The sequence below is a fragment of the Paramormyrops kingsleyae genome, chromosome 18, assembly GCF_048594095.1.
Source record: "Paramormyrops kingsleyae isolate MSU_618 chromosome 18, PKINGS_0.4, whole genome shotgun sequence".
NCBI classification, from domain to species: domain Eukaryota; kingdom Metazoa; phylum Chordata; class Actinopteri; order Osteoglossiformes; family Mormyridae; genus Paramormyrops; species Paramormyrops kingsleyae.
Genome location: NC_132814.1, coordinates 2713256 through 2728840, shown reverse-complemented (window position 1 = coordinate 2728840; position 15585 = coordinate 2713256). Strand labels below are relative to the sequence as shown.

The 15585-nt window shown below is 55.5% G+C and overlaps 20 non-coding genes and 1 pseudogene across 20 annotated transcripts; all 21 read left to right on the top strand.

Moving 5' to 3' along the window:
• The first annotated feature begins 80 nt into the window (after positions 1 to 80).
• LOC140579809 (U2 spliceosomal RNA) lies at positions 81 to 272 on the top strand. Its single transcript, XR_011983660.1, has one exon. It is a non-coding gene; the product is annotated as a U2 spliceosomal RNA (small nuclear RNA).
• A 441-nt stretch (positions 273 to 713) lies between these two features.
• LOC140580145 (U5 spliceosomal RNA) lies at positions 714 to 827 on the top strand. Its single transcript, XR_011983914.1, has one exon. It is a non-coding gene; the product is annotated as a U5 spliceosomal RNA (small nuclear RNA).
• Positions 828 to 1022: 195 nt separating this feature from the next.
• On the top strand, positions 1023 to 1214 carry LOC140579808 (U2 spliceosomal RNA). The gene has a single exon (XR_011983659.1). It is a non-coding gene; the product is annotated as a U2 spliceosomal RNA (small nuclear RNA).
• A 412-nt stretch (positions 1215 to 1626) lies between these two features.
• On the top strand, positions 1627 to 1740 carry LOC140580144 (U5 spliceosomal RNA). The gene has a single exon (XR_011983913.1). It is a non-coding gene; the product is annotated as a U5 spliceosomal RNA (small nuclear RNA).
• Positions 1741 to 1935: 195 nt separating this feature from the next.
• On the top strand, positions 1936 to 2127 carry LOC140579806 (U2 spliceosomal RNA). The gene has a single exon (XR_011983657.1). It is a non-coding gene; the product is annotated as a U2 spliceosomal RNA (small nuclear RNA).
• Positions 2128 to 2550: 423 nt separating this feature from the next.
• Positions 2551 to 2664, top strand: LOC140580143 (U5 spliceosomal RNA). Its single transcript, XR_011983912.1, has one exon. It is a non-coding gene; the product is annotated as a U5 spliceosomal RNA (small nuclear RNA).
• A 6059-nt stretch (positions 2665 to 8723) lies between these two features.
• Positions 8724 to 8934, top strand: LOC140579907 (U2 spliceosomal RNA; annotated as a pseudogene).
• A 424-nt stretch (positions 8935 to 9358) lies between these two features.
• On the top strand, positions 9359 to 9472 carry LOC140580141 (U5 spliceosomal RNA). The gene has a single exon (XR_011983910.1). It is a non-coding gene; the product is annotated as a U5 spliceosomal RNA (small nuclear RNA).
• A 195-nt stretch (positions 9473 to 9667) lies between these two features.
• On the top strand, positions 9668 to 9859 carry LOC140579805 (U2 spliceosomal RNA). The gene has a single exon (XR_011983656.1). It is a non-coding gene; the product is annotated as a U2 spliceosomal RNA (small nuclear RNA).
• A 440-nt stretch (positions 9860 to 10299) lies between these two features.
• LOC140580140 (U5 spliceosomal RNA) lies at positions 10300 to 10413 on the top strand. The gene has a single exon (XR_011983909.1). It is a non-coding gene; the product is annotated as a U5 spliceosomal RNA (small nuclear RNA).
• Positions 10414 to 10608: 195 nt separating this feature from the next.
• LOC140579804 (U2 spliceosomal RNA) lies at positions 10609 to 10800 on the top strand. The gene has a single exon (XR_011983655.1). It is a non-coding gene; the product is annotated as a U2 spliceosomal RNA (small nuclear RNA).
• Positions 10801 to 11233: 433 nt separating this feature from the next.
• On the top strand, positions 11234 to 11347 carry LOC140580139 (U5 spliceosomal RNA). Its single transcript, XR_011983908.1, has one exon. It is a non-coding gene; the product is annotated as a U5 spliceosomal RNA (small nuclear RNA).
• A 195-nt stretch (positions 11348 to 11542) lies between these two features.
• On the top strand, positions 11543 to 11734 carry LOC140579803 (U2 spliceosomal RNA). The gene has a single exon (XR_011983654.1). It is a non-coding gene; the product is annotated as a U2 spliceosomal RNA (small nuclear RNA).
• A 440-nt stretch (positions 11735 to 12174) lies between these two features.
• Positions 12175 to 12288, top strand: LOC140580138 (U5 spliceosomal RNA). The gene has a single exon (XR_011983907.1). It is a non-coding gene; the product is annotated as a U5 spliceosomal RNA (small nuclear RNA).
• A 195-nt stretch (positions 12289 to 12483) lies between these two features.
• Positions 12484 to 12675, top strand: LOC140579800 (U2 spliceosomal RNA). Its single transcript, XR_011983653.1, has one exon. It is a non-coding gene; the product is annotated as a U2 spliceosomal RNA (small nuclear RNA).
• A 412-nt stretch (positions 12676 to 13087) lies between these two features.
• LOC140580137 (U5 spliceosomal RNA) lies at positions 13088 to 13201 on the top strand. The gene has a single exon (XR_011983906.1). It is a non-coding gene; the product is annotated as a U5 spliceosomal RNA (small nuclear RNA).
• Positions 13202 to 13396: 195 nt separating this feature from the next.
• On the top strand, positions 13397 to 13588 carry LOC140579799 (U2 spliceosomal RNA). The gene has a single exon (XR_011983652.1). It is a non-coding gene; the product is annotated as a U2 spliceosomal RNA (small nuclear RNA).
• A 424-nt stretch (positions 13589 to 14012) lies between these two features.
• LOC140580134 (U5 spliceosomal RNA) lies at positions 14013 to 14126 on the top strand. The gene has a single exon (XR_011983904.1). It is a non-coding gene; the product is annotated as a U5 spliceosomal RNA (small nuclear RNA).
• Positions 14127 to 14321: 195 nt separating this feature from the next.
• Positions 14322 to 14513, top strand: LOC140579798 (U2 spliceosomal RNA). Its single transcript, XR_011983651.1, has one exon. It is a non-coding gene; the product is annotated as a U2 spliceosomal RNA (small nuclear RNA).
• Positions 14514 to 14953: 440 nt separating this feature from the next.
• On the top strand, positions 14954 to 15067 carry LOC140580133 (U5 spliceosomal RNA). The gene has a single exon (XR_011983903.1). It is a non-coding gene; the product is annotated as a U5 spliceosomal RNA (small nuclear RNA).
• A 195-nt stretch (positions 15068 to 15262) lies between these two features.
• LOC140579797 (U2 spliceosomal RNA) lies at positions 15263 to 15454 on the top strand. Its single transcript, XR_011983650.1, has one exon. It is a non-coding gene; the product is annotated as a U2 spliceosomal RNA (small nuclear RNA).
• Positions 15455 to 15585: the final 131 nt, after the last annotated feature.

Here is a 15585-nt window from a genome sequence, read left to right as displayed (position 1 = left end):
GAGGGGCTGGTGAGGGCTGAGCCGCGCCAGCTCCGTCGGCATCCCGCATGCCGGCGCCCGGCGGGGCGCAATTTGTGGGTATCGCTTCTCGGCCTTTTGGCTAAGATCAAGTGTAGTATCTGTTCTTATCAGTTTAATATCTGATACGTCCCCCATGGAGGGGACCACATATTAAACGGATTTTTGGAACAGGGAGCCGGAAGTGGGGCTTGCCCCGTCCGCTCCACGCATCGACCCGGTATTGCAGTGCTTCCGGGAATGGTGCACCTCTACTGCCCCCTGTTGTCGAAAGGCAGAACTGACTGACTGACTGACTGACTGACTGAGTGAGTGAGTGAGTGAGTGAGTGAGTGAGTGAGTGAGTGAGTGACTAATAGACTGAGTGCTGTGAGGGGGGGGGCCCTGTCTGTGCGTGGCCCCCGTTTCCCGCCGTTTTTCTTTTTTTTTTTTTTTTTTTTTTTTTTTTTTTAAAGGAAGGTGACACACTGTTTGTGCGGTGGACAGCTGCGCTGAGGTAAGGCATGATGTCATCTTTGCCTTTTGAATTTCCCCTCATGTTTGTTAAAATGATTGCTGTCTTTTGAGAGGACAGGAGGACAGGGAGGAGTCGGGGCCCCGAGGACGGCGGCTGCGACGCCCCTGGGCATTCTACTCCGAGCGGGGGCGTCACGCAGGCCCGGCTAACGGCGACGGGCTTGGCGGCGGCCCCATATCGACTCGGGTCTCTCTTCATCCCGTATAAATCTTTCGCCTTTTACTAAAGATTTCCGTGGAGAGGGATAGCGATGAGTTCATGGTATTTTTGGAGGCTCTGCCCAAGCAGAGCTGCACTGCTGCTGTCAAAGGAAGACTGGGCCCGGCTTAGCGGCTGGCGTTAGGTGCCCGGTGGCGCGGCTGTGGTCTCCCTGGATCACGCGTGGACTCGCTGGGCGACACCTGCCAGAGGGGCTGGTGAGGGCTGAGCCGCGCCAGCTCCGTCGGCATCCCGCATGCCGGCGCCCGGCGGGGCGCAATTTGTGGGTATCGCTTCTCGGCCTTTTGGCTAAGATCAAGTGTAGTATCTGTTCTTATCAGTTTAATATCTGATACGTCCCCCATGGAGGGGACCACATATTAAACGGATTTTTGGAACAGGGAGCCGGAAGTGGGGCTTGCCCCGTCCGCTCCACGCATCGACCCGGTATTGCAGTGCTTCCGGGAATGGTGCACCTCTACTGCCCCCTGTTGTCGAAAGGCAGAACTGACTGACTGACTGACTGACTGAGTGAGTGAGTGAGTGAGTGGCTAATAGACTGAGTGCTGTGAGGGGGGGGGCCCTGTCTGTGCGTGGCCCCCGTTTCCCGCCGTTTTTCTTTTTTTTTTTTTTTTTTTTTTTTTTTTTTAAAGGAAGGTGACACACTGTTTGTGCGGTGGACAGCTGCGCTGAGGTAAGGCATGATGTCATCTTTGCCTTTTGAATTTCCCCTCATGTTTGTTAAAATGATTGCTGTCTTTTGAGAGGACAGGAGGACAGGGAGGAGTCGGGGCCCCGAGGACGGCGGCTGCGACGCCCCTGGGCATTCTACTCCGAGCGGGGGCGTCACGCAGGCCCGGCTAACGGCGACGGGCTTGGCGGCGGCCCCATATCGACTCGGGTCTCTCTTCATCCCGTATAAATCTTTCGCCTTTTACTAAAGATTTCCGTGGAGAGGGATAGCGATGAGTTCATGGTATTTTTGGAGGCTCTGCCCAAGCAGAGCTGCACTGCTGCTGTCAAAGGAAGACTGGGCCCGGCTTAGCGGCTGGCGTTAGGTGCCCGGTGGCGCGGCTGTGGTCTCCCTGGATCACGCGTGGACTCGCCGGGCGACACCTGCCAGAGGGGCTGGTGAGGGCTGAGCCGCGCCAGCTCCGTCGGCATCCCGCATGCCGGCGCCCGGCGGGGCGCAATTTGTGGGTATCGCTTCTCGGCCTTTTGGCTAAGATCAAGTGTAGTATCTGTTCTTATCAGTTTAATATCTGATACGTCCCCCATGGAGGGGACCACATATTAAACGGATTTTTGGAACAGGGAGCCGGAAGTGGGGCTTGCCCCGTCCGCTCCACGCATCGACCCGGTATTGCAGTGCTTCCGGGAATGGTGCACCTCTACTGCCCCCTGTTGTCGAAAGGCAGAACTGACTGACTGACTGAGTGAGTGAGTGAGTGAGTGAGTGAGTGAGTGAGTGAGTGACTAATAGACTGAGTGCTGTGAGGGGGGGGGCCCTGTCTGTGCGTGGCCCCCGTTTCCCGCCGTTTTTCTTTTTTTTTTTTTTTTTTTTTTTTTTTTTAAAGGAAGGTGACACACTGTTTGTGCGGTGGACAGCTGCGCTGAGGTAAGGCATGATGTCATCTTTGCCTTTTGAATTTCCCCTCATGTTTGTTAAAATGATTGCTGTCTTTTGAGAGGACAGGAGGACAGGGAGGAGTCGGGGCCCCGAGGACGGCGGCTGCGACGCCCCTGGGCATTCTACTCCGAGCGGGGGCGTCACGCAGGCCCGGCTAACGGCGACGGGCTTGGCGGCGGCCCCATATCGACTCGGGTCTCTCTTCATCCCGTATAAATCTTTCGCCTTTTACTAAAGATTTCCGTGGAGAGGGATAGCGATGAGTTCATGGTATTTTTGGAGGCTCTGCCCAAGCAGAGCTGCACTGCTGCTGTCAAAGGAAGACTGGGCCCGGCTTAGCGGCTGGCGTTAGGTGCCCGGTGGCGCGGCTGTGGTCTCCCTGGATCACGCGTGGACTCGCCGGGCGACACCTGCCAGAGGGGCTGGTGAGGGCTGAGCCGCGCCAGCTCCGTCGGCATCCCGCATGCCGGCGCCCGGCGGGGCGCAATTTGTGGGTATCGCTTCTCGGCCTTTTGGCTAAGATCAAGTGGATTTTACGCTCTTTTTATCGCTTTTAAAGGACTGCGTCGGGTTTTTTAGAGGAAGGCACGGTGACCCTAATGCGTGACCAGTAGGTGGCTTGACCGCCGCTGCCACGGGGCGACCCGTGCCTTCCTTTTAGCCTTTTATCCCTGCTTTTATTTTCGTTTTTATTAGGCTGGGGATCCCGCAGTGGCTGGTGGCCTGTCCGCCGCCCTGCCGGGTGAACTGGTGTTTTTATTTTTTAGTTGCTTTTATAGTTTAGCATTCCTCGGCTCATCCCGGATTGGCGGACGGCGGCCGGACCACGGCGGACGTCGGGACCACGGCGGCAGGAGGACTCTGCTCCAGGAACGACGTCGGTGGACCATCCCGGATGTCGACGGCCGGCGGAGCTGCGAGGAAGCCCTTCAGCGGGCCGTGGCTGGTAGCAGGCGGTGGCCTGCGTAATACCGCCCGGTTCTGCTGGAGGGCCGAAGGGGAGGTAGGCACCTTCCCCGACCGCCTGGCCTTCATCCGGGAGGTGGCCTTCGGGGAGCTGGGCCTGCGCATGGAGGACATCCTGTGTGTGCAGCGGAATGGACCTTTCCAGTTCTTCGAGGTCACCCTGTCCACCGACGAGAGCTACACCAAGGTCCTGGAGCGGAGCAAGGAGAGGGCCCAGCACCCTCTCCTGGGACGATACACCGTTGAGCCGCTGTGGTGGCCCGACAAGCGGGTAATTACGGTACATTGTTTTAACCCGCATGTGTCCGGCGAAGCCGTCCGCCAGTTCTTGAACAAGTATGTGGACCTCCTTCCTGGCCACAAGGACATCCGGGATGAGCTGGGGATCTGGACTGGTCGACGCCAGTTCCAGGCCCGCCTGCGCCCGGACGCTAATGGCGCGGGCGGTTTTAGTCATCCCCCAGCCTATTTTAATCTACAGGGCAATAAGGCTTACTTGTTTTATTCCGGACAGCCTCCCTTCTGCCGACAGTGTCACAGCTTCGGACACACTCTGGAGGGATGCGCCAACCTGCGCTGCCGTAACTGCCTGGAGCCGGGGCACATGGCCAGGGACTGCAAGGGCCCCCGTCGCTGCATCCACTGCAACGGTGAGGACCATCTGGCTCGTTCCTGCCCTCAACGGAAAACGTCATACGCCGACGCTCTGTTAGGCAGCAGAGCTGTCGGCAAGGAGAGTGGTGGGGGAGCGCAAGCCCCCACGTCAGGGCAGGAACAGCCGGCGGCGGGGGCAGGAGGAGAAGCCCTGGCCGAGGTGGAGGAGGCCCCAGCGACAGCAACTGCAATGCAGGAGGGGTCTCCAGTCCTGGCTCCAGGTGTCAGCAGCAGGAGGAGAAAGAGCGGCGCATCCCCCCGGAGGAGGAAGAAGAGCAGAAGGGAGGCACAACCCGACGCATCCAGCCCTCCGGCTGCCACCTTGCCAGCAGTGGCGGCCGGGGACCAAGGCCGAGAGAGTCCCCCCTCCCCGACATTGGGGGCCCCCCATCTGGTGTGGGACTTGGGACAGTCCCCTGCGCCCCCCCAGGAGTACAGTAGTGTGCAGGACAAAGCAAATGAACAGGAGTACCTGGGGGGGCTGGAACTGGGGGGCCTTTTGGGTTTGACTGAGGAGGGGGGGCAGTAATGCGGTATTGTTTTTAATGGCTGGCTTTTATTATTTTAGTGTGTTGTTTGTAATTGTATTTTACCTTTTTAACATTTCATGGCCAATTTTAATATTGTCACCTTGAATGTCAGGGGTTTGAGGAACGTTTTAAAGCGCACATCTGTTTTTAATCAGCTGGCATCTTCTCCCTTCAGCATTTGTTTTCTGCAGGAAGTCCACCTCCGGGACCAGCGGGACGAGGCTCTCTTTTCACGACAATGGAAGAGGGGTAGATCCTACTGGAGCGTAGGTGGTGTCCACTCCTCAGGCGTCGGGATCCTTTTTGGCGACCGCGCCTTTGAAGAAGTAAGATCGTTTACCGTTCTTCAAGGTAGGGTTTTGGGGGTGGACGCCACATGGAGGGGACAGCGCCTCCGGGCCATATGTGTCTACGCTCCAGTGGAGGCCTCGTCCCGTATAACTCTCTTTGAAGAGTTGTCCCCGTTCTGTGTCACAGATCGACACTTGATTTTAGGAGGGGACTTTAACATCTCGTTGGAGGGTAGACAGGATGTCAGCTCTGGGCACTTTCGCCATTTTATTCGTTCCTTTAAACTTGTTGATGGTTTTAAGATATGCAACCCCAGCATGCCGGGCTTCACCTGGCACAATAGTCGCGGAGCCAGCAGTCGCATCGACTATATTTTAGCCTCACCCCCCGTTGTTTTTAAAAAGGTGTCCCTCTCCCCACAGTGGCCCACTGACCACTTGGCAGTGGAGGCCACTGTTTCCATAGACGCCCCTGAATATGGGGGTGGCTATTGGAAAATGAACCTGCAGATCCTGGAGGAGAGCGATTTTAGACACCTTTTTTTAGATCACTTCTCCGAGTGGCAGAAGGACAAGCCTACCTTCCCCTCCGTGGCCGAATGGTGGGAGAGTGTGAAGGATAGGATCCGAACCTTCTCCATGCAGTACAGTAAGCAGCGCAGGATGGAGAAGAAATTCTCCATTCTGCAGCTGGAGAGAAGGTTGCGGGATGAATATGCCGCTCACAACAGCGGGGGCACCATCGACCACGAGCGACTGCTGGATATAAAGGGTGAGCTGAGGCGCCTGCATGCACAGGCTGCCTCGGCCCAAATGCTCCGCGACAGAATGTTCTTTTTGGAAAACAATGAAAAGTGCAATACTCATTTTTTCCAGAGAGCCAGGGAAGCCCGGGAGGAGAAGACCTTCGACTCTCTCCGGGCCTTAAACGGCGATACGGTAACAACAACATCAGACATGCTGGAGGTTGCTAAATTGTTTTATCACAATCTTTTTAAGGTTAGGGACACGGACCCGGTTGCAGGGGAGCGGTTCCTAGACAACACCTCACCTTGCCTTCCCAGTGACATTCGTGACGGCTTAGAAGCCCCCATCACCTTGGCCGAGCTGACCGCAGTGCTTGGCAAGATGAACCGCCGCAAGGTACCGGGCCTTGATGGGCTCCCGGTGGAATTTTATTCCACTTTTTGGGATGTCCTCGGGCCGGAATTACTGCAGGTTGTAGAGGACGTTCAGCGCCGGGGTTTGCTCACTAGGAGCATGAGGTCAGGGGTTCTTTCTTTGTTGCACAAGAAGGGTGATCGTGCCGACCTTGGCAACTGGAGGCCCCTGACCATGCTTTGTGTAGACACAAAGCTCATCGCAAAGACCCTTACAGAACGCCTGAAGAAGGCCATGGCTCATCTGGTTCACAGCGATCAGACGTGTGGAGTACCGGGTCGATCGGCGACGTGGAACCTCCATCTCATCCGCGACGCCATCGCCTGGGTGGAGGACAGGAACCTCCCTCTCCTGCTGGTCAGCTTGGACCAGGAGAAAGCCTTCGACCGGGTAGATCACCGCTTCCTGTTTCAAGTATTGGGTAAGTTTGGCTTTGGACCCAATTACCTGGGGTGGTTACACACTTTGTATAACGAAGTTGGGAGCCATGTTGTTATCAATGGCTTCCTGAGTGACTTGGTGCCCCAGCTGAGTGGAGTGAGGCAGGGATGTCCCCTCTCCCCCCTCCTCTACGCGCTCTATATAGAGCCACTGGCGTGCGCCATCCGCGCCCACCCCGGGGTCGATGGCCTTCTTATCCCAGGAAGCCGGGGGAAATCTGTTAGGCTGACCCAGTACGCGGACGACACCACCCTTTTCGTCTGCTCTGATCAGTCTCTCGGTCATGCCATGAGCCTTGTTCATGCGTTCGGTAGGGCCTCCGGCGCGACGCTCAACCTCAGTAAGTCGGTGGCCAAGTATTTCGGCAGCTGGAAGGCGAGGGAGGACGTCGCAGGGGGTCTCACCCTCTGTGACGGACCTCTCAAAGTGTTGGGGGTCAACTTCCTTTCGGATGGTGCCGCCCGTTTGAACTGGGAGGAGCGGTTGGCGATCGCCAGGCGGAAGATCGGACTGTGGAAGTCCAGGTCCCTGTCCTTCCAAGGTAAGGTCTTAGCCTTAAAAGTGGATATTCTTCCCACCCTGCTCTACCTTGCACATGTGTACCCTTTGCCCCGCTTCATGCGCAGAGGCCTGACGAAGGACGTTTTCAACCTCGTCTGGGGGGGCAGGTACGAGTACGTGCGTAGGGAAGTGATGTATCTCGGAAAGGACAGTGGGGGGAGGGATGTTATTGACTTTCCTCTCAAGCTTGACTGCCTGTTCTTCTCGCAGCTCTGCGCGCGCCTGGCAGCTCCCCTCGAGCACCCCCATCAGCACTTTGTGCGTCTGTGGCTGGCTCTCCACATGAGACGTCTGGTGGCGTCGTGGACCAACCTCGGCCCCAAGGCTGAGACCCTGCCGGCCCACTACAGCCACGCTGTCAAGTGGAGTAAGTCTTTTCCGGCAGGTGTCAAGACAGAGGCCTTGACCAAGCATAGAGCGCTTTACAGTGCTTTGCTTGGTCATAGGGATACTCGGGCCATGCTGGGCCTGGAGGAAGGCACATGGGCGAGAATCCAGCCTAAGGGTTTGGATCACAGGCTGCAGGACCTGAACTGGCAGTGCCTTCATGGTAAGCTGCCAGTCAGGGACGTCTTACACAGGCATAAGCTGACCAGACACCCCCGCTGCCCCAGGCCCGAGTGCAGCGAGGATGAGACCATCAGGCACGTGTTTTGGGACTGTGGGCATGCACAGAGAGTTTGGGGGTTGGTAGCGGGCCTGTGTGGACGTGTGGACCCGCAGCCCGGTCTGACCTACGACAAGGTGTTGAAGGGGTGGGACCCCAACCTCCATAACCCCTTCGGCCCCTGGATGTGGCTGCTGGTCAGCATTACCAAGCGAGAGCTGTGGAATGCCAGGACCGCGCTCATCCGCAGAGGGGTTCATCTGGAGGCACAAGGGGTATTCCGTAAAATCCGGGCCGACTTGGGTTTCAGGATGGAGACTGACGTCATCCAGCGGGGCTATCACGAGGCCAAGGAGAGGTGGAAGGGCCTCTTTTGGCTTTAGCCCCGTGTTGTTTAGGTGGTGACGCTCCATTCTACAGGGTGGACATGACGCACCTTTCTGGAGCACACAGAAGGTACTTTGGGTTTTAGGTAAGTGTGCTTGGTTTTTGTGCGTGTGTTGTATTTCAAATATTTATTTATTTTATTTTATTTATTATTATTATTATTTTTTTTTTTTTTTTTTTTTTTTTTTAAATAATTGCATGTACAGAACTTATTGTGCACTACTGGTTGATCACTTTTAGCACGTGTTTATTAATATTAACATTATTTATTAACATTTTAACTTGTTTGATGTGCTTTGTGTTTGTGATTAACCGTATTTTATGCCCGAAGTCACAGATTTTAGGTGTGTGAGGATGGTATATAACCCTGTTTTAACCCGACCCTTGTGTTTGAAGTTTGAGGTCTGCGGGTCTGTTCCTCTTTTAAGGTTTTAACTTTTTAATGACTTGCATTTGAGGTGACATTTTATTTGTATAAATGGCCATATTAATGTAATTAAAGGTTATTTGTTTGTAATTTTAATTGTTGATTGTATTGTTTATATATAGTTCTGCATATTTTGCTTGTTTAATTCTATTTTAATATATATTATTAACGTTTGGTTGTACAGGCATTGATGTGTATAACTTGGAAAATTTCAACCTTTTACATTGTTGTTATGTTGCTTTATGATGAGTACTGTTTTTGCAGGAAGAGGTTGTTTTAATATTCCGTGTTGACAATGCCATGTTTTAAAAGTGTGGTTTTTATTCAATGTCATAAATTGCTTGTGTTAATGTGTGTGCAGAACTGTTAAATAAAGTATTGGAAAAAAAAAAATCTGTTCTTATCAGTTTAATATCTGATACGTCCCCCATGGAGGGGACCACATATTAAACGGATTTTTGGAACAGGGAGCCGGAAGTGGGGCTTGCCCCGTCCGCTCCACGCATCGACCCGGTATTGCAGTGCTTCCGGGAATGGTGCACCTCTACTGCCCCCTGTTGTCGAAAGGCAGAACTGACTGACTGACTGAGTGAGTGAGTGAGTGAGTGAGTGAGTGAGTGAGTGAGTGACTAATAGACTGAGTGCTGTGAGGGGGGGGGCCCTGTCTGTGCGTGGCCCCCGTTTCCCGCCGTTTTTCTTTTTTTTTTTTTTTTTTTTTTTTTTTTTTAAAGGAAGGTGACACACTGTTTGTGCGGTGGACAGCTGCGCTGAGGTAAGGCATGATGTCATCTTTGCCTTTTGAATTTCCCCTCATGTTTGTTAAAATGATTGCTGTCTTTTGAGAGGACAGGAGGACAGGGAGGAGTCGGGGCCCCGAGGACGGCGGCTGCGACGCCCCTGGGCATTCTACTCCGAGCGGGGGCGTCACGCAGGCCCGGCTAACGGCGACGGGCTTGGCGGCGGCCCCATATCGACTCGGGTCTCTCTTCATCCCGTATAAATCTTTCGCCTTTTACTAAAGATTTCCGTGGAGAGGGATAGCGATGAGTTCATGGTATTTTTGGAGGCTCTGCCCAAGCAGAGCTGCACTGCTGCTGTCAAAGGAAGACTGGGCCCGGCTTAGCGGCTGGCGTTAGGTGCCCGGTGGCGCGGCTGTGGTCTCCCTGGATCACGCGTGGACTCGCCGGGCGACACCTGCCAGAGGGGCTGGTGAGGGCTGAGCCGCGCCAGCTCCGTCGGCATCCCGCATGCCGGCGCCCGGCGGGGCGCAATTTGTGGGTATCGCTTCTCGGCCTTTTGGCTAAGATCAAGTGTAGTATCTGTTCTTATCAGTTTAATATCTGATACGTCCCCCATGGAGGGGACCACATATTAAACGGATTTTTGGAACAGGGAGCCGGAAGTGGGGCTTGCCCCGTCCGCTCCACGCATCGACCCGGTATTGCAGTGCTTCCGGGAATGGTGCACCTCTACTGCCCCCTGTTGTCGAAAGGCAGAACTGACTGACTGACTGACTGACTGACTGAGTGAGTGAGTGAGTGAGTGAGTGAGTGAGTGAGTGAGTGAGTGACTAATAGACTGAGTGCTGTGAGGGGGGGGGCCCTGTCTGTGCGTGGCCCCCGTTTCCCGCCGTTTTTCTTTTTTTTTTTTTTTTTTTTTTTTTTTTTTAAAGGAAGGTGACACACTGTTTGTGCGGTGGACAGCTGCGCTGAGGTAAGGCATGATGTCATCTTTGCCTTTTGAATTTCCCCTCATGTTTGTTAAAATGATTGCTGTCTTTTGAGAGGACAGGAGGACAGGGAGGAGTCGGGGCCCCGAGGACGGCGGCTGCGACGCCCCTGGGCATTCTACTCCGAGCGGGGGCGTCACGCAGGCCCGGCTAACGGCGACGGGCTTGGCGGCGGCCCCATATCGACTCGGGTCTCTCTTCATCCCGTATAAATCTTTCGCCTTTTACTAAAGATTTCCGTGGAGAGGGATAGCGATGAGTTCATGGTATTTTTGGAGGCTCTGCCCAAGCAGAGCTGCACTGCTGCTGTCAAAGGAAGACTGGGCCCGGCTTAGCGGCTGGCGTTAGGTGCCCGGTGGCGCGGCTGTGGTCTCCCTGGATCACGCGTGGACTCGCCGGGCGACACCTGCCAGAGGGGCTGGTGAGGGCTGAGCCGCGCCAGCTCCGTCGGCATCCCGCATGCCGGCGCCCGGCGGGGCGCAATTTGTGGGTATCGCTTCTCGGCCTTTTGGCTAAGATCAAGTGTAGTATCTGTTCTTATCAGTTTAATATCTGATACGTCCCCCATGGAGGGGACCACATATTAAACGGATTTTTGGAACAGGGAGCCGGAAGTGGGGCTTGCCCCGTCCGCTCCACGCATCGACCCGGTATTGCAGTGCTTCCGGGAATGGTGCACCTCTACTGCCCCCTGTTGTCGAAAGGCAGAACTGACTGACTGACTGACTGACTGACTGAGTGAGTGAGTGAGTGAGTGAGTGAGTGAGTGAGTGACTAATAGACTGAGTGCTGTGAGGGGGGGGGCCCTGTCTGTGCGTGGCCCCCGTTTCCCGCCGTTTTTCTTTTTTTTTTTTTTTTTTTTTTTTTTTTTTTAAAGGAAGGTGACACACTGTTTGTGCGGTGGACAGCTGCGCTGAGGTAAGGCATGATGTCATCTTTGCCTTTTGAATTTCCCCTCATGTTTGTTAAAATGATTGCTGTCTTTTGAGAGGACAGGAGGACAGGGAGGAGTCGGGGCCCCGAGGACGGCGGCTGCGACGCCCCTGGGCATTCTACTCCGAGCGGGGGCGTCACGCAGGCCCGGCTAACGGCGACGGGCTTGGCGGCGGCCCCATATCGACTCGGGTCTCTCTTCATCCCGTATAAATCTTTCGCCTTTTACTAAAGATTTCCGTGGAGAGGGATAGCGATGAGTTCATGGTATTTTTGGAGGCTCTGCCCAAGCAGAGCTGCACTGCTGCTGTCAAAGGAAGACTGGGCCCGGCTTAGCGGCTGGCGTTAGGTGCCCGGTGGCGCGGCTGTGGTCTCCCTGGATCACGCGTGGACTCGCCGGGCGACACCTGCCAGAGGGGCTGGTGAGGGCTGAGCCGCGCCAGCTCCGTCGGCATCCCGCATGCCGGCGCCCGGCGGGGCGCAATTTGTGGGTATCGCTTCTCGGCCTTTTGGCTAAGATCAAGTGTAGTATCTGTTCTTATCAGTTTAATATCTGATACGTCCCCCATGGAGGGGACCACATATTAAACGGATTTTTGGAACAGGGAGCCGGAAGTGGGGCTTGCCCCGTCCGCTCCACGCATCGACCCGGTATTGCAGTGCTTCCGGGAATGGTGCACCTCTACTGCCCCCTGTTGTCGAAAGGCAGAACTGACTGACTGACTGACTGACTGACTGAGTGAGTGAGTGAGTGAGTGAGTGAGTGAGTGAGTGAGTGAGTGACTAATAGACTGAGTGCTGTGAGGGGGGGGGCCCTGTCTGTGCGTGGCCCCCGTTTCCCGCCGTTTTTCTTTTTTTTTTTTTTTTTTTTTTTTTTTTTTAAAGGAAGGTGACACACTGTTTGTGCGGTGGACAGCTGCGCTGAGGTAAGGCATGATGTCATCTTTGCCTTTTGAATTTCCCCTCATGTTTGTTAAAATGATTGCTGTCTTTTGAGAGGACAGGAGGACAGGGAGGAGTCGGGGCCCCGAGGACGGCGGCTGCGACGCCCCTGGGCATTCTACTCCGAGCGGGGGCGTCACGCAGGCCCGGCTAACGGCGACGGGCTTGGCGGCGGCCCCATATCGACTCGGGTCTCTCTTCATCCCGTATAAATCTTTCGCCTTTTACTAAAGATTTCCGTGGAGAGGGATAGCGATGAGTTCATGGTATTTTTGGAGGCTCTGCCCAAGCAGAGCTGCACTGCTGCTGTCAAAGGAAGACTGGGCCCGGCTTAGCGGCTGGCGTTAGGTGCCCGGTGGCGCGGCTGTGGTCTCCCTGGATCACGCGTGGACTCGCCGGGCGACACCTGCCAGAGGGGCTGGTGAGGGCTGAGCCGCGCCAGCTCCGTCGGCATCCCGCATGCCGGCGCCCGGCGGGGCGCAATTTGTGGGTATCGCTTCTCGGCCTTTTGGCTAAGATCAAGTGTAGTATCTGTTCTTATCAGTTTAATATCTGATACGTCCCCCATGGAGGGGACCACATATTAAACGGATTTTTGGAACAGGGAGCCGGAAGTGGGGCTTGCCCCGTCCGCTCCACGCATCGACCCGGTATTGCAGTGCTTCCGGGAATGGTGCACCTCTACTGCCCCCTGTTGTCGAAAGGCAGAACTGACTGACTGACTGACTGACTGAGTGAGTGAGTGAGTGAGTGGCTAATAGACTGAGTGCTGTGAGGGGGGGGGCCCTGTCTGTGCGTGGCCCCCGTTTCCCGCCGTTTTTCTTTTTTTTTTTTTTTTTTTTTTTTTTTTTTAAAGGAAGGTGACACACTGTTTGTGCGGTGGACAGCTGCGCTGAGGTAAGGCATGATGTCATCTTTGCCTTTTGAATTTCCCCTCATGTTTGTTAAAATGATTGCTGTCTTTTGAGAGGACAGGAGGACAGGGAGGAGTCGGGGCCCCGAGGACGGCGGCTGCGACGCCCCTGGGCATTCTACTCCGAGCGGGGGCGTCACGCAGGCCCGGCTAACGGCGACGGGCTTGGCGGCGGCCCCATATCGACTCGGGTCTCTCTTCATCCCGTATAAATCTTTCGCCTTTTACTAAAGATTTCCGTGGAGAGGGATAGCGATGAGTTCATGGTATTTTTGGAGGCTCTGCCCAAGCAGAGCTGCACTGCTGCTGTCAAAGGAAGACTGGGCCCGGCTTAGCGGCTGGCGTTAGGTGCCCGGTGGCGCGGCTGTGGTCTCCCTGGATCACGCGTGGACTCGCCGGGCGACACCTGCCAGAGGGGCTGGTGAGGGCTGAGCCGCGCCAGCTCCGTCGGCATCCCGCATGCCGGCGCCCGGCGGGGCGCAATTTGTGGGTATCGCTTCTCGGCCTTTTGGCTAAGATCAAGTGTAGTATCTGTTCTTATCAGTTTAATATCTGATACGTCCCCCATGGAGGGGACCACATATTAAACGGATTTTTGGAACAGGGAGCCGGAAGTGGGGCTTGCCCCGTCCGCTCCACGCATCGACCCGGTATTGCAGTGCTTCCGGGAATGGTGCACCTCTACTGCCCCCTGTTGTCGAAAGGCAGAACTGACTGACTGACTGAGTGAGTGAGTGAGTGAGTGAGTGAGTGAGTGAGTGAGTGACTAATAGACTGAGTGCTGTGAGGGGGGGGGCCCTGTCTGTGCGTGGCCCCCGTTTCCCGCCGTTTTTCTTTTTTTTTTTTTTTTTTTTTTTTTTTTTTAAAGGAAGGTGACACACTGTTTGTGCGGTGGACAGCTGCGCTGAGGTAAGGCATGATGTCATCTTTGCCTTTTGAATTTCCCCTCATGTTTGTTAAAATGATTGCTGTCTTTTGAGAGGACAGGAGGACAGGGAGGAGTCGGGGCCCCGAGGACGGCGGCTGCGACGCCCCTGGGCATTCTACTCCGAGCGGGGGCGTCACGCAGGCCCGGCTAACGGCGACGGGCTTGGCGGCGGCCCCATATCGACTCGGGTCTCTCTTCATCCCGTATAAATCTTTCGCCTTTTACTAAAGATTTCCGTGGAGAGGGATAGCGATGAGTTCATGGTATTTTTGGAGGCTCTGCCCAAGCAGAGCTGCACTGCTGCTGTCAAAGGAAGACTGGGCCCGGCTTAGCGGCTGGCGTTAGGTGCCCGGTGGCGCGGCTGTGGTCTCCCTGGATCACGCGTGGACTCGCCGGGCGACACCTGCCAGAGGGGCTGGTGAGGGCTGAGCCGCGCCAGCTCCGTCGGCATCCCGCATGCCGGCGCCCGGCGGGGCGCAATTTGTGGGTATCGCTTCTCGGCCTTTTGGCTAAGATCAAGTGTAGTATCTGTTCTTATCAGTTTAATATCTGATACGTCCCCCATGGAGGGGACCACATATTAAACGGATTTTTGGAACAGGGAGCCGGAAGTGGGGCTTGCCCCGTCCGCTCCACGCATCGACCCGGTATTGCAGTGCTTCCGGGAATGGTGCACCTCTACTGCCCCCTGTTGTCGAAAGGCAGAACTGACTGACTGACTGACTGACTGACTGACTGAGTGAGTGAGTGAGTGAGTGAGTGAGTGAGTGAGTGAGTGACTAATAGACTGAGTGCTGTGAGGGGGGGGGCCCTGTCTGTGCGTGGCCCCCGTTTCCCGCCGTTTTTCTTTTTTTTTTTTTTTTTTTTTTTTTTTTTTAAAGGAAGGTGACACACTGTTTGTGCGGTGGACAGCTGCGCTGAGGTAAGGCATGATGTCATCTTTGCCTTTTGAATTTCCCCTCATGTTTGTTAAAATGATTGCTGTCTTTTGAGAGGACAGGAGGACAGGGAGGAGTCGGGGCCCCGAGGACGGCGGCTGCGACGCCCCTGGGCATTCTACTCCGAGCGGGGGCGTCACGCAGGCCCGGCTAACGGCGACGGGCTTGGCGGCGGCCCCATATCGACTCGGGTCTCTCTTCATCCCGTATAAATCTTTCGCCTTTTACTAAAGATTTCCGTGGAGAGGGATAGCGATGAGTTCATGGTATTTTTGGAGGCTCTGCCCAAGCAGAGCTGCACTGCTGCTGTCAAAGGAAGACTGGGCCCGGCTTAGCGGCTGGCGTTAGGTGCCCGGTGGCGCGGCTGTGGTCTCCCTGGATCACGCGTGGACTCGCTGGGCGACACCTGCCAGAGGGGCTGGTGAGGGCTGAGCCGCGCCAGCTCCGTCGGCATCCCGCATGCCGGCGCCCGGCGGGGCGCAATTTGTGGGTATCGCTTCTCGGCCTTTTGGCTAAGATCAAGTGTAGTATCTGTTCTTATCAGTTTAATATCTGATACGTCCCCCATGGAGGGGACCACATATTAAACGGATTTTTGGAACAGGGAGCCGGAAGTGGGGCTTGCCCCGTCCGCTCCACGCATCGACCCGGTATTGCAGTGCTTCCGGGAATGGTGCACCTCTACTGCCCCCTGTTGTCGAAAGGCAGAACTGACTGACTGACTGACTGACTGAGTGAGTGAGTGAGTGAGTGGCTAATAGACTGAGTGCTGTGAGGGGGGGGGCCCTGTCTGTGCGTGGCCCCCGTTTCCCGCC